This window comes from Mustela putorius, unplaced genomic scaffold, assembly GCF_011764305.1.
Source record: "Mustela putorius furo isolate JIRA1106 unplaced genomic scaffold, ASM1176430v1.1 tig00003870_pilon_pilon_pilon, whole genome shotgun sequence".
Classification (NCBI taxonomy): Eukaryota; Metazoa; Chordata; class Mammalia; order Carnivora; family Mustelidae; genus Mustela; species Mustela putorius.
In genome coordinates this window covers 9,524,344-9,539,939 of record NW_025422022.1, presented here as the reverse complement: position 1 = coordinate 9,539,939, position 15,596 = coordinate 9,524,344, and the positions used below count along the sequence as shown (strand labels likewise).

At 42.1% G+C, this 15,596-nt stretch overlaps 1 long non-coding RNA gene across 1 annotated transcript in view; it reads left to right on the top strand.

Moving 5' to 3' along the window:
- The window catches only part of LOC101688182, a 52,284-nt gene extending 43,664 nt beyond the window's left edge, over nucleotides 1-8,620 (top strand). The window contains exon 4 of the long non-coding RNA XR_199534.2: nucleotides 8,212-8,620. This is a non-coding gene — a long non-coding RNA (uncharacterized LOC101688182). The remainder of the gene's footprint in view (nucleotides 1-8,211) is intronic.
- Nucleotides 8,621-15,596: the final 6,976 nt, after the last annotated feature.

Below are 15,596 nucleotides of genomic sequence, written 5' to 3'. Positions count from 1 at the left end.
GAATGCTGAATATAATTTGTCTAGAACAAAATGGAGGTGGCTCCTGGCTTCTTGGCACTTGCACTAGTGTCAGAAGAACCCTTGAGAAAACAAAAAATAGACATTTATGGAGAAAGAAGGTAGAGATTACTCTCTATTGGGTGGTCAGGGGAAACCTGAAGGACCAAAAGATGAGAAAGCATTTTTCTGGGGATTTCCAGAGAGGTGATTTCAGAGAAAAAGGAAGAGCCTACGTGAAGACTCAAGGGCAGGAAAGTTTGACACATCAAGGGATAAAGGAACTTTATTGCTTGCTACTCAAAGTGTGGTCTGCAGACCAGCAGCATCAGTATTTCCGAGGAACTTTAAGAAAATGTAGAAGCCCAGGCCCTACCCTGGCCTACTGAATCAAATTCTGCATTTTTAACAAAATGTCCTGGGGTCTCATTTTCATATTAAAGCTGAAGAGCACTGTCAAAAACACTGGTTCCAGCCCGGACTGCACATTGGAATTGGCTAGGAGCTTTTTTCTTTTTCTTTTATTTATCTATTTGAGAGAGAAAGAGAGAGAGAGCATGGGGTGAGGGGTGGGGAGCAGAAGGAGAATGAGAAGCAGACAGGGACTTGATCCCAGGGCCCCTCGGATCATGACCTAAGCCAAAAGCAGATGCTTAACCTACTGAGCCACACAGGTGTCCCAAAAATCTGCTAGGAGCTTCAAAAAATTCTGCTGTCTTGATTTGATTTATTTGATATGGGCTTTAACATAAGCATCAGTATTATTTTTAAGCTCGTCAGGAGATTCTGAAATGTGGCAAAATTTTAGAATCACTTCTGTGATTCTCAAAGTACAGCACCTGCCACATAGTAGGCACTTGATAAATATTCATGAATCAAATGCTTGGCTCTCTAGCTTTCCCAGAGATGCCCACAAAGTGGCTGTAGGCAGACACAAATGTTACCCTGCTCTTAGTGTTTCAGAAGGGCTACTCTTCCCAGCAAGATGAAGCCAAAAGCTGCACCATTTGGAAGAACGAGTTCAGGAATGACTATCCCAGGGAGTCATCGAATTCTTCCACATGCAGAAGAACTGTTAATTTGAACATCTTTGTCAGTTTGTTGGGTTCTTAAGAGAACATCTCTATAATGCCCGGGCACAGGTGAAGAAATGTGATCCTGAGTTGAATTCAGTATAAAGACAGCATGATTTTCAGATTTCCTGCAGAACTGGGGAGAGCCCACACCAGGGAGGAAAAAAAAAATCTTCAGGGCAGTCTGGTAACATTCTTGACTAATGAGCTTGGAACAGAATGTCCCTACCCTGGCATTATCAGGGAAGACTCAAGGGAGGGGAGGTGTGAAGAGGGTACAGAATGTAATCAAGGGAAGGCTATGCATGATCCAGAGCTATGGGGAAGCCCCCTGGGTACTTTTTGCACCTGTGCATGGTAAGAAATATGCAGCCAACAATGCTTACATTAGAGAGCACAATGCAACCCCCAAGTCAAGGACAATTTAGTGACCAGAGCACAGTCAGCTTCCCATTGCCCTAGAGTGGCCCAGGAGCCAGAGAGAATTGAGAATGCACAGAGCAACCCCTGCACTCACCATAGGAGGTTACAAAAGATTTTCAAGAGAAAGAAGCTCATTATTTCCTCCTTGTTGGGGCAGCAAAGTTTTAAGAGCTATTCTGGAGCCTTGCTGTTTCAGGTAAAGGACAATCATGGAAGTTGGGTAATAACGTCAGTTGACATGGAGGAAGGGACGAAAAATGAAATTTGGGTGACACAAATCTATCCGTCAGAAAAAAAAATTTCCATTCTGAATGTAAAAGAAAAAAGCAAGGTCCTGACATAGAAGAGATACCCCAAATCCCGGAAAGAGCTGCATTAACGCTTTCAGGCTGTTCAACAAACTACTGAGTCAGCAGAGCAAACACATTTCCAGTTGTGGGTTGCCCATTCCCAGGCAGAGGTACTAAATAAGGTCACTATATTTTAAGGGTCATAAGAAGGCATAGGTAAACTTGGGGTCCAAGTGGGGTCCAAGTGAAGGCAAGGAATTATACGGGTGAAAGATTATGGGAATATCAGTTACTTCTCCAGAAATGAAAGCCTTTGATAAGAGGAATATAAAAACCCAACACGAACAGAATACTACCAGGGGATATGGCATAGTCCTTGGGAGTAAATGATTTCTTATTATGCAAATAATTCATATCCAGGGTACTTGTTCTGTGAGTTTCCTAAGGAACTGGCGCATCTAGTCTTTCCAGTGGCTATGTACTTGTGGTGCCAAATCATGAGTACAATCTGGTGAGGAGCAGCTCTTGGCCTATTCCACACCTGCACCCGGGGAGCTAAAAGGGACCAAAGAAAAACACACCAATGTGCTTCCTGGTCTTCCCTTAAACTCATGACCACAGTGGACAATGGACCTTACCACCATCGGGCAGGCATTCTGTGTGTGCAGACCCTATTACCTCTCCCGCTGTCCTCAAGGACTACTGCCCACCTTCTCTCCCCTGAAAATTCCAATTTCTCCCCTTGACTGTCTCCTGATAGAGCTGATACCTATCTTGTTTCCTATGTCCTATGCTTTCTCTCCTTTCTTTATGGTGAAGTTGTCATTGCTGCCAGCCAAGGTCAGTTGCAACACTGGTGCATTAGAGCTCATCCTCTCTTGTTATCCCAAGGAGGGAACTGCCCCCCTATCTTCTCTCATCATCTTGTCTCAATTTCCATGAGTATACACGTGCTGTAACATCATCCTTTTTTTTTTAAAGATTTTGTTTATTTATTTATTTGAGAGACAGAGATCACAAGTAGGCAGAGAGGCAGGCAGAGAGAGAGGAGAAAGCAGGCTCCCTGCCGAGCAGAAAGCCCGACGTGGGGCTCCATCCCAGGACTCTGGGATCATGACCTGAGCCGAAGGCAGAGGCTTTAACCCACTGAGCCACCCAGGCGCCCCACATCATCCATTTTTTAACTTCTCTTGCCCACCCCCCTTCTCCCTTCATGAGTACCTAGTTTCTCTGCTTCTCTTTAGAGCAAAACTCCTCAAAGAATTTTTAAAAGATCTGTTCCTGCATATCTTGAACACCTAGGACAGAATCTAGACCACAGTAGGTGCTCAAACCTTTGTCAAATGAGGGAATGAATGAATATGTGAACTATAGCCAATGTTGTCATCAATGCAGTGGAAAAACATCAAACTAGTCAAATCAGCTCTCACTCTCAAAATGGTTGTGCACCTGAACATACATAGTTCTGCAAAACTAAGAGTCTACTGTGTGCTGAGCACTGTGCTATATACTTTTATGGGAAGATGGTAACCGTCTTTTATTCTTTCTTCAAGAAACCTAAAGAACAACAGGAAAAGTAGTATGCAAATATATAGGGAGAAACCAGATAATACATTAAAAAAAAATCATAACAATTCACACATGGGAAGATTTTGAGACATAAACATTTATACAGGTCCTGCTGTATTGTATTTTTAACTAACACTTATTTGGCTCTTACCATATGCCAGACACAATATGCCAATATGAGTGCTTCACAGGTATAAACTTATTTACTTATAAGGCTTTTATTTATTTATTTGACAGAGAGGGAGAGATCATAAGTAGGCAGAGAGATGATGAGAGAGGAGGAAGCAGGCTCCCTGCTGAGCAGATAGCCCAATGCTGGGCTCTATCCCAGGACCCTGAGAACATGACCTGAGCCCAACGCAGAGTCTTAACCACTGAGCCACCCAGGCGCCCTGATAAGTATTATTTTAAACCCCATTTTGTAGAAGAGAAACTAAGTCACAGAAGGTCAAGTAAGTGACTCAAGATAACACAGCATAAAAATACTGTAATTAGATGAATAATAAAGTTACCAATGTACCAAGGAATAGGCAGGTGTCAGTTTGTTGGAGTCTTGAAAGAACATCTCTTACTGTTCACTTGTTTCTTCTATTAATGATCACCTGTCGATCATCAGAGCACACCGGTTGTTTATTGCCTACTCAAGATGGGGTACTATAGGAAATGTTTCCTAATAGAGTGTTATACTTTTGTATATGGTCTCTACCTTCCAGAAAAGGTCACAACTAGGATGTTAGGCCCTTAGACTGCTGTTTCTTAAACTTATATATGAATAGAGATCAACTGGGGATCTTTTTAAAATGCAGATTCTGATTCTGTAGGTCTGGGAGGGGCCAGAGACTCTATGTCTCACAACTCCCAGGAGGTGTGAACTTTGCTGGTCCAGACTTGTTAATTTGAGTAGTAAAGAAATTGGACAAATTAGTGCCTATACATGATTGAAAATAAAATTGACCAATCTGTAACTGACAAGTAGAAAAGTCAACCCCAAAGGACTGAAGTTGAGCGGCAGGGAAATCTTAGCTTCTTCTCCCCATTTTGACCATACATCACGGGAAAAGTCAAGATTCTTGAAAAATCTCCTTTCAAGTGAACAATGGTTGCCAATCTCAATGTCATTCATAGTTTCCTAAAAAATATTACTCAGAGATGAAATTGGCTTAATACCCAGGCCTTTAACTTATCTATTGTTCCCACTGGACCAACAGCTAGCTCTTAAAATACCTTTTCAGTTTATCTTTAACCCAGAAGCATGGGTCTTTTCCTGGTCTTTGGCTGGCTCCCTGCTTCCTCAGCCTAAACAGAAGCCTACCCTGCTGTGGTCACTTTTCCTGCCTGCTGCTAAAGGAATTTTAGGGAAACAAAAGCATGGAGCACGCACCCCACCCCCCTCCCTTTATCCCCCATCCAAGAGGCTTTTCTGCTTTGAGATTCTGCTCATGAACACCGCAGGTGAAGTTGCCCCAGGAGCAGAGCACCATCTTTCCTACTTAACAGGCATGGTGAGGTTAGAAGGTTAAGGTATCCTGCCCTTCAGAGCATCTTATAAAGATTAACAGATCTGGACAATGAGCCTCTGGCAGACATCTACAGTTACAGGGGAAAGCTGCCCTAGGCAGTCAGGGGACTGGCATTTCTACAGACAGGAGGAAGTTTCAAGCACAAATTGGACAATATCTCAAAATCTTTGTGTGTATAATGCATGTGCACAGATACATGTATGTATATGTATAAAAGGTATAAATATAATGCATTATATAAGACATAATATGTGCTTTATATATGTATTTTATATGTAACATTTTATATTTATATATAAATATATACCGTTATGAGCTGTATATTATGTAGCTCCAGGATTCATATCTTGAGGTCCTAACCCTCAGTACCTCAGAATGTACCTATATTTGAAGAGAGTATATTTAAAGAGATGATTAAGTTAAAATGAAACCACAAGGATGGATCCTAACACACTATGACTTATGTTCTTAAAAGAAGAGATTAGGACACAGTCAATGCACAGAGGGGAGACTGTATGGGAACACGGGAGAAGGCAGCCATCTGTAAAACAAAGAGAGAGCTCTCAGAAGAAACCAACCCTGCTGAAGGTTTGATCTCAGACTTCTAGCCTCCAAGAATTGTGAAAAAATAAATTTTTGTTGTGTAAGCCGTCCACTCTGTGGTATTTTGTTAGGGCAGCCCTAGTAACCAATACATAATACTCACACATGCATGTGTACGTGTACACGCACACACACACACACACACACACACGGTGGCCACAAAGTCTGGAAAAGCAGACAAACACATTGTAAAAGATTTACTGTTATCACACTACAGTAAAGGATAAAACGATATTATTTTAGAGTCAAGACTTTATGGCCATCCTGTATAGGTAGAAACACACACAAACATTTTGCCCTCTCCCTGCACTGGGAGAGAGAAAGGGATATAAAGCAAATATAAAATGGACAGATAAGGCTGACACAGGGCTTCGGAATGCTCCTACATAGTTTTCTGCCAGATGTGAGAGTGGAGAATAATGTCTCTAGAGTTATTTACCTCTGACAGCCATTGGGTTCGCTCTGACTTTGTCCCACCAAGTGGCCCGAACACATGCCTCCACCTGGCCTTGAACGAGACACCCTTCATGTTGCTTTGGACTTCTTTGTATTTGTGAATGTTCTCCCCAGACACTCTTCAATGAAGTCTCAGACTGGGGGAGAGTTTTGCCTGTCTCATGATGGTTGATCATTACTAAGAATTTGTAGATTCTCTGACTATCATTACGCACAGAAACTAAAACGTAAAAGTGAAAACGAAACCCTCTGAGAAATGAGAAGGAAGAGTCACTGAGAGGAAGAAAACCAGCTTCACCGATCCAGCTCTTGAAAGTATGTGGCTGTGGGGGGCGGAAACATGGGGAAGGAAAAGTTCCTTTCTTCTGCCACAGCAGTGATTATAAAAATAGTGGTGTCACTGCTTCATTAAATGAGGAAGTCCAAAAATAAGTATTATTGACAGAGTTAACAACTTACCAGGACATCTCAGGTCACTGGAAGGGAAGGGAAGGGAGGGGAACTCGGGTATTTAAAGAACACGTTATGTATGCCCGGAGCCTTCTATAGTTAGCTCAGGTGAGTTGTTGCCATAATCATGTAAAGTAGATTTCATTATCCCTGATAGAAAGAGCTAAGAGACAATAAGTCAGATGTTGCTCATTGAAATACCAATCCCTTTCTCTCTTGCTATCTTTCTCTGTGGAAGATGGAAAAGGTGAACATGGACATCTCTACCTTCCCTGCAGCTAGGGATAAGCTGCCTATATGACAAAATTCCAGGCAATGATATGGAAGCATCTGCGGAAGATTCCCAGGGTAGACTTCAAGTCTAAATGCAGAGACTTACATAACCAACTGCCTATTCAGCATCTTTAGCCAGTGAGCTGATAAGATTCTCAGTCCAACTGGTCCGACTCATCCTCTTGGCCTTTCCAGTGTCTTTGCCTGCTCCGTGTTCGCCATCTAACTAAATGTCAACCCTAGTGTCCCCGGTGTGTAAGTCTGCCAGCTTAGTCATCACTGCTTCCTCTTCCTCTCACGGTCCGTCCATATCCAGTCAATCCACAGATTCTGCAACTCTAGGCTTCTCCTTACCTCTGCTGCTGCTGTCCTGCTCCAAATCACCAGCAACTCTTAGCTTTGAAGCCTCCTAATGGGACGCCATGCTTCCATCTTGCCGCTTCCTTCCATGTAGTCGCAATACAGCGTCCGCAGTGGCTCTGTTAATATGTAAATTGTGTTCTTCCCTCAGCTCACAATGGTCCCATGGCTTCTCATCTCCCTCGGAATAGAAGCCAAAGTCATCACAGAGCCCCAGAAGTCCCCACCACGTGACCTGGCCTCCTGACCTGTTTTTCCTCGAGTCTCCCCCTCTCTCCTGGTTCACTCTACTCCAGCTACATAGATCTGGCATTAGAACATTGCACTGGATAGATTCCCCTCCCCTGGAAAATTTTTCCATAATTTATTTTCATAGTTTAACACTACCTTATCTTTCTGCAAATATTACCCACTCAATGACATCTTTTTTGATCCACCTCACTTAAAATGCAATTTCTCCTTACTGCCACCACATGGAGTATCCTTCCCTTTTCCTGACTTTATTTTGTCCATAGCATCTCCTACCATCTACTACTACATATTTTACTTATCTTGTTTATCCTCCATCACCCCCTCCATCTCCACTAGGATGTCAGCTTCATTTGGACAAAGAGTTGTTCTATTTTGTTAACTATGGGAACACCTAGAATAATACCTGATCTGAAGTAACTGCTCAATAAATCTGTGATTAATTAATGAGTTCATTGTTGCTAGGGAATTTAGAAGATGTCATTTCCTCCCTTATATAAGGGATAGGCATCCCTTGAGAAGTCATTTGCTATCTTTAAAACTGCTGAGAATATTTCTGTTGAAAATCAGCTGATAGCCTTAAAATGATGCTGAAAATAAAAGAGCAAAAGATGGAAAAGTCTTATGTCATGCTGAGTCCCTGAAGCATCACCTGCAATCTTATCTCTAGACATAATGTGAGGAAATAGCACCTTATCCATGCAAACCAGGTATCCACAAACTATGCTCCACAATCCAACAGTCTTCCTGCTTGTTTTTGTAAATAAAGTTTTATTGGAACACCTCCAAATTAACATAATGTCTATGGCTTCTCTTAACTGCAAAAGAGTTGTATGGCCACAAAGCTTGTAAGATTTACTATCTTCTCTCTCTCTCTTTCTTTTTTTTAATCTTCTCAACTCTTGATTTAGCCAAACATTAATTGAATTTTCTTTTTTATTTTTCCAGTGAAAACGACTTTGGTAGTCATGGGCTACTTTGATGTCATGCTGTGGAAATGACATAAGTGAACAGCAACCCCAGATCCATGCTACCCTCTGGATCCTTGACCACATTCTCAGAAGCCACACTTCAAGTAAATTGCTATTCTGTAATGGCTAAGCATAGATGCCAAGGCTTCCTCCATAAGATGCAGGCTTCCTCCAATGAGTGACTTTGGCTCAAAGACTCCCATCAACTCGGCTAAAACTTTCTTGCAACTGCACTGGAATCTCAGATTCTCCCTATCCAACCCTCCTCCCTTCCCTTTCTGCTTCCCAGGAATCAGACCTGCATCATGGTCTGAGGCATCTTCCTACATATTCCTTCTTCCTCCTTCCTTACCCTTCACAGGTGTTTTCTTCAATAAATCTGTCACGTCTAGTCTTATTTTGCATTTTGATTCTCAAAGGATCCCAATGAACCTAAGTATTCTTGACCAAATGCTTCTGTTACTCTGAATTCTTGACGTTAGGCATGAAGAGCTGATAAGAAGGGATTTTTAGATTTGAACCAGCATCTGCCTGATTCAAAACTTCATACTTTCTTAACACTGTTCTAGTATTGTTATTCCCCTAGACACTTTTTTTGTTGCTGGTTTTTAGAAGATTTTATTTATTTATTTATTTAGAGCAGAGGGAGGGCCTGAGGCAGAGGGAGAGAGAGAATCTCAAGCAGACTCCACGCTGAGTGTGGAACCCTGACACAGGGTTTGATCTCACAACCCTGAGATCATGACATGAACCAAAATCAAGAGTCAGACTCTTAACTAACTGAGCCACCCAGGTGCCCCTTGAAAACACTTTTTTTTTCCCTTTCCTCCTTATATTCATTCATTCAGTAAGGAATCCATAAAAACTTTATAGTCATGAACTGTGTTTTATTCACATGTATACTCTAACACCTAGCAGCACTTGTTAAACAGTTGGCAACTTTATGATAACTGGTTGGATGAATGAATGAATGGATGAACAAACATTTATTGAATATCTGTGAAGCAACACTTCCTCTAAGTCAGAAAGGAAAGATGACAACAGGTGTTGACAAGGATGCAGAGAAAGAAAAATCCTTGTGCTCCGTTGGTGGGAATGCAAGCTGGTGCAGCCACTCTGGAAAACAGTATGGAGGTTTAGAAAATTGAAAATAGAGCTACCCTATGCCCCAGTAACTTCACGACCCAGGATTTACCCAAAGAAGATCAAAACCCTAATTTGAAAGGATACATGCCAATAAATATACCCAGTATATTTATAGTATAGTATATACATGCCAGTAAATATACCCAGTATATTTACAGCAGTATTATTTGCAATAACCAAATTATGGAAGCAACCCAAATGTCCACCGATAGATGAATGGATAAAGAAGAGGTGGTACACACACACACATGCACACATGTACACACACATACACATACACATACACACACATTGGAATATTACTCAGTTACTAAAAAAAAAAGAATGAAATCTTGGAGCTTCTGGGTCACTCAGTCAGTTAAAGCATCGACTCAGTTTCAGCTCAGATCATGAACTCAAGGTCCTGGGATTTAACCCCCCATCCGGCTCCATGCACAGCACAGAATCTGCTTGTCCCTCTCCTTCTGCTCCTCCCTCTGCTCTCCTTCTCAAATAAATATATAAATAAAATCTTAAAAAAAAAAAAAAAGAATGAAATCTTGCCATTTGCCACAACCTGGATGGGGCTAGAAAATATAATGCTCAGTGAAATAAGCCTGAGAAAGATAAATACCCTATAATTTAACTCACATGTGGAATTTAAGAAATCAAACAAACCAACAAATGAAAAAAGACAAACCACAAAGCAGACTCTTTAAGAGAGAACAAACTGGTGGTTCCCAGAGGGGCAGTGGATGGGAGGTGGATGAAACAGATGAAGGGAATTAAGAGGGCACTTTATATGATGAACACTGAGTCACGTATAGAGTTGTTGAATCTCTGGACTGTACACCTGAAACTAGGATAATACTGTATGTTAACTACACTGAAATTAAAATTTTAAAAAATTTACTAAGAAAAAGAAAGGAAGGATGAGAGCATCTGGAAAAATCCCCGTGCTGTCCTCCCCATGCCAGATTGCAGCTGAATTCAGTGCTACTCGGCACCAGGGCTCCACCATACCTTATTTTCTACATTTGCCAGCCCTGAAGACAAGCTAGATCTGATCTAAACCAATCTCTCATCTAACATGCACTTGTCCAACCACACTGACACAGTCTAATAGAGGAATCTTTCTTTCATGTTTGAATGTACTCTGTACTCTTGTTAAAAACATAATGATCCCCTCGCAAAAATGTACATCACTATCCAGATGAAAGTGATAAAATGGAGAAAAGAGCATCATCACATGTGAAGGCAGAAATGGCCTTGATTACCTCAAAGGAAGGCACTGATAAAAAGCTGTAGGGAGATGAGCTATTTTCAACTCATCTGATTGATGGATTTCTGAGAAAGTCTTTCCCATTTGCTTCTAGATGCTGATCTCACTAACGAATTAAAAACAGACATTGTAGTCAATGTCTTAAGCAACTGCTTGAAGATTTCAAGTTATCATTATAGAGTTAGGAAGTCATTTTCGTTGGGCAGCTCATTTATTACTGGAAGTTTTAAGTTAGCTTGTGAAGATCTCATTAATGCTCTTTCTCAGATGTTTCAAGATACATCAGCTTCTACATTAGTCTTTTTCTGACTAATCCCCACCTCATTTTTCTGATTTCTCGAGTTACTGTGTTTTAATGTGGAGGTGTGCCAGAGTGATGGCACAAAGTGTGTTATGTCAAATGTATTAACTGAGCCGACAGAATCTATCAGTGGGGGCTGGGAAGGGGGAGGCTGGTGAGAAGCGAAGTGAGAACTAAGACCTGGGAGAGCCATTGACATTGTTTATTCCCATCAAGAAGGATTTTAAAGAGTGAATTCCACCTTCCTAGATTGCTTCCAATGTTTCCAGTCAGTGGGGTTGCTCTAATGAGTTCAAATTGAGATTAAAGCCATAGCTACAATTTTTATTTCAAAAGCTTTTGCCAATAATGATGTCTCCCTTTAGGGGAGATGAAGTGGAACAAACTAGAGGTTAAGAATCAAAGCACTTGGATTGGATTCCTGGCTCTGACCACTCAGTCCTTTGTAACCTTGAGCCAGTGGTTCTTCTCAGGCATGGATACACTCCACAAGCTCTTCCGATAATTGAGACATGTACCCAGGAGCACTGCTTGAGGCAAATCACTTAAACTTTGTGAAATCCCATTTCCTTAATGCTCTGAAGAAGACATGGGATTCACTAGGGATTAGGAATTCTTGTTGCACATTAAAAATGGCACCTTTTTAAAAATAGTGGTACAGGAGGCCCATCCAAGGCCAACTGAATCAGAGTCTCAGAGGGCGGGGTCCAGGCACTGGGGTTTTGTTAAGAATGCTCAGGTGGTCCTAATGTGCTGCCAGAGTTCAGAAACGTTGCCCTGATCTTCAGGTTCAGTACTAATCCTCCAGCATGTGAGAACATTGACTCCCTCCAAGTCTCCCATTGAATGCATCAAGAACCCATTTGGGTGGCTCTGCACTTTATGGCCAAAAAACACCTCCAGCTTGTGTCCTTGGGATCCAGGCAGGACTGATCTGGGAGTATTTTTATGGGAATAAGAAGTCACACCAGCAGTCACGTGTTTCACTTTGCTTTCCTTCTCACCGTTTTTCTTTAAGCATACACAGACACACAAGACCTTTTTTATGGAGTTATGAAATAGGGACAGCTTGATGCATTTTTATCTATGTATACACCTGTGTAGCCATCACGCAGACCAAGATATAGAATACTTCCAGAAACCCCTGAAGACTGGTTTTATTTCGAGAGGACGTAGAAAGTCTGCAGAATCTGGCAGATGGGCTGTGTTCACCACCTGCCTTGGTATTCTCCACCTACATCATTGTGTCATGAAATACATCATTAGATGTGATTCTCCCAACTCTCTTGCCACCATTCATGAAGTTATCACACATGCTTTTTTTCTTCCTTCAGAAAATATATGCCTCATTTCCTTTTATGTCCCAGGATATTGGCTCTATAAGCCCACTCCACACTGGCTCGTAAGGCCAAGGACTGGGTCTGTCTTCCTCACAACTTATGCCTGCAGCCCTTATATGCTGATGGGCATTTGTTGAAAGAATGCTGAATAGATACATGACTTTGTTGGGGGGACGGCATCCAAACAAGAGGAGACATGCTCCTGACTTCAAAAACTTTCCTGTGATGTAGGTGGGTTGGGGAGGGTTTGGTGCAGGTACGCTCCAAATACCAGGAGTGCCTTGTGAGTCATTATAAAACGAAAGATCATCAGGTCAAAATGATTTGCTATTGACTCAAGCATCAATAGACTAAAACCTTCCAGGGAACAGAGGAAGCCGAGTGAAGAGGCCACCCGAGAGAGCCCCTGGTTAACAACAGTGGGCTCCTGGATAACAAACTCGGGTCTTGAGAGGAGCAAGGAGAGTAGGAGAGAGAGAGTCCCAGATTAGTGGAAAGATTTGAACAATGCCTTCAGGGCAAATATCTAGCCAGTCTTGTGAAGTGAAAAACAAGCACATTGTCTGAGTTGGAAATGGGCAGTGTTGAGGAGAAATAAGAGAGGAAGGAGAAATGTTACAATAAAGCCTGTTGTTGGACATCTAAGGTAATTGCCAAAACCTTTTACTGTGTCACCAAATGGCACTGCCAAGAGCACCTGTGGATGCTCGTTCTAGCAGTCATGGGGGCGGGGGGTAGAGAGAAAGGCTGAATGCAGGTACACGGATTAGGAGCTGTTTCCACTACCCAGATGTGAGCCATGTTGCAAGGGTTAGCAGTGGCGATCATGAGGAAGACATGCCCAAGCCTTCAGCAGGTGCAGAAAGTCAGGTGTTCAACAACACACAGGGGATACAGGTGTTAACCCCAGACATGGGAACTTAGGGACTAGGTGACCACCTCAGGGGAGAAACTGATGGTTTTAACTGGCTCTTCTTTTGGGGTTGGGCACGTTCTATGTCTGGTGTTTAGGCAGCACCAAACTCACCTTTGGAATGTGAGAAAGGAAAGAGAAGGAAAAAGGTGGCCCATCCCATTCCATTCTCTGGCCGAGGATATCTTGAATCAGTAAGGCTCACTACCACCTAACGTTGAGACTATTTTATGTACACTTGCTGTCTTCTGGATACATTTAATGTATTTATACCTGTGCCCTCCAGAAGAAGTATGAAAGCTTAGGTAAGCCTGGAGAGACCGGGGAGCCACCACTTTCGGGCCAGGTTAAAGGAGCCTTTGCAGCTCAAGGGTCTGGCTGAGCCCTGATCTGCAAACATTTTGATCATCCCTGATTTGGAGCCAATAGAGGAAAGCACTAACACGTCTCACAATTGCATATCAGACCATAATAGCACCAAAAGCTAGACAGCACGACGATCCTGTCTTTTTAAAAGGTGCCAGATGATTAACAATGGTGCTTAGATCTTATTTGTAGATATGCCAGCACTGGTAGACACCATCAGAACACATTCTTCAGGGTAGGAACCGATCACAGGCTGGAATTTATAAAATCCTGGCATGCCTTGGACAGCAATTATGTCATAGCTGTCCAGAGGCATAACTGGCATCGCCTTTTCCCTGAATTACCAAATCCTGAGCATTACTGGAGGCAGAGGAGCAGAACAGAAGGGGCAATAATAAGGTCTGGCCCGACCCTTCTTAGACAGAGTAGGAGAATGTGCCCTGCTTCTTAAGCCTCTCAGCAGCAGACTGTGCATATGAAAATAATAGAGCCCAATCAGGCCGCCCCAGGCTCCGGAGGGTACATAGCGTTCCCACAGCAGCAAGGAAGGGAACACAGGCGCTAGCAGGCCTTTTCTGCCAAGAACTTCTCCAGTAAATTGTTCAGGTAATTTATGTCACTGAACTATACAATTTGTCATCTTCCAGAGAGCAAAACACAAAACATGCACATACAAAACAAAACAAAGCAAAAACCAAAAAAAAAAAAAAAAAAAACACCCAACTAAATACATAAAGAAGAAGAAGAAAGGAAATAAAATAACTGAATTAGAACATAAAATAATATTCCCTGCAATATGGGACTTTTTTTTTTTTTTTTTTTGAGAGAGAGAGCCCGTGTGCCTGTAGGGGGAGGGGCAGAGGAAGAGAGAAAGAAAGAATCACAAGCAGATGCCTTTGAGTGGGGAGCCCAATGCAGGGCTCCATCTCATCGCCCTGAGATCATAACCTGAGCTGAAAGCCCCCTGCTGTATGGGACTTTAAACACAGTTTACCCCTATGTTCTCTTGTCCATTCCAGAGATGTTAAAAAAGAAAAATCCTCTTATTGTCACTAAGATCGATGAAAGCATTTTTAGTTTGGACATGGTGCTTCAGTTTTCTTTTCTTCCTTTCTTTTTCTTTCTTTTCGTTTCCTGCTTTTCTTCTTTCTTTTTCCTTGGCTATTTCATAGAACATATAAATTGTTCGCATAGTGAAAAGTTGTTGCTTTCCCATGATGGTGCCAGAGCCAGGCACCCATTTGCATATCAAAAGCTAGTTTGGTCAATGTTTTTGGTTAGATGGCAGTGGTAGGTTCCATTGACAATGGATTCTGAATCTTTCATTTTACCCTTAGACATGCAACATAGAAACATGCAACATAGAAAAAATATTAATCATTTCAAGTATACTTTGCCTGCATTAGTCAATTTTCTGCCTAGTCAAAAATGCTGTTAGAGTTGAAACAATATTGTTTTGGGGATTAACAAAACTATGGCAGACACAAGAGGAAATCCAGTGAAGTCTCTTAAATTAGAAGTAGTGTATCAAGTTGGGACTGGCTCTAAGAAATGTTGAAAAGAGGCAAAGGAGGCCTTTGGTGCTTCTCTCTTCTCAGCCAGCATCATTTCCAGGACCTCCACTCATCTTCACATTGTCTGAGTCTTGACCATGTGCATGCCATCTAACTTTGATGATTGGAACATGAAATCAAGGCATTTCTCTCCAACATGGGAAGAGGAGCCCGCTGCCGTCCTTCTGCTGGAGGGCAAGAGAATGATCTTTGTCCATATGGGTGGCTCATCTGTGATATGTAATAAGCCAATTGATGTTACCATGGCACAGGAAAGAAACAGCTCAAAATAAGCTTGGGGTTCATTTCCAAAGATACTCTTGATGCTCTTATGTAATATACATGCGGTAGTGACCAGAAAAGAGCAATTATGTCCACATAGGACTCTGTAACTTTGAGTGGAGCTATGGGGAAATGGAACCTTGAAGAAGAAATGGCCACCATGGAGGTTGGGAGCATGCAGAATGAGAACTACATTTCAG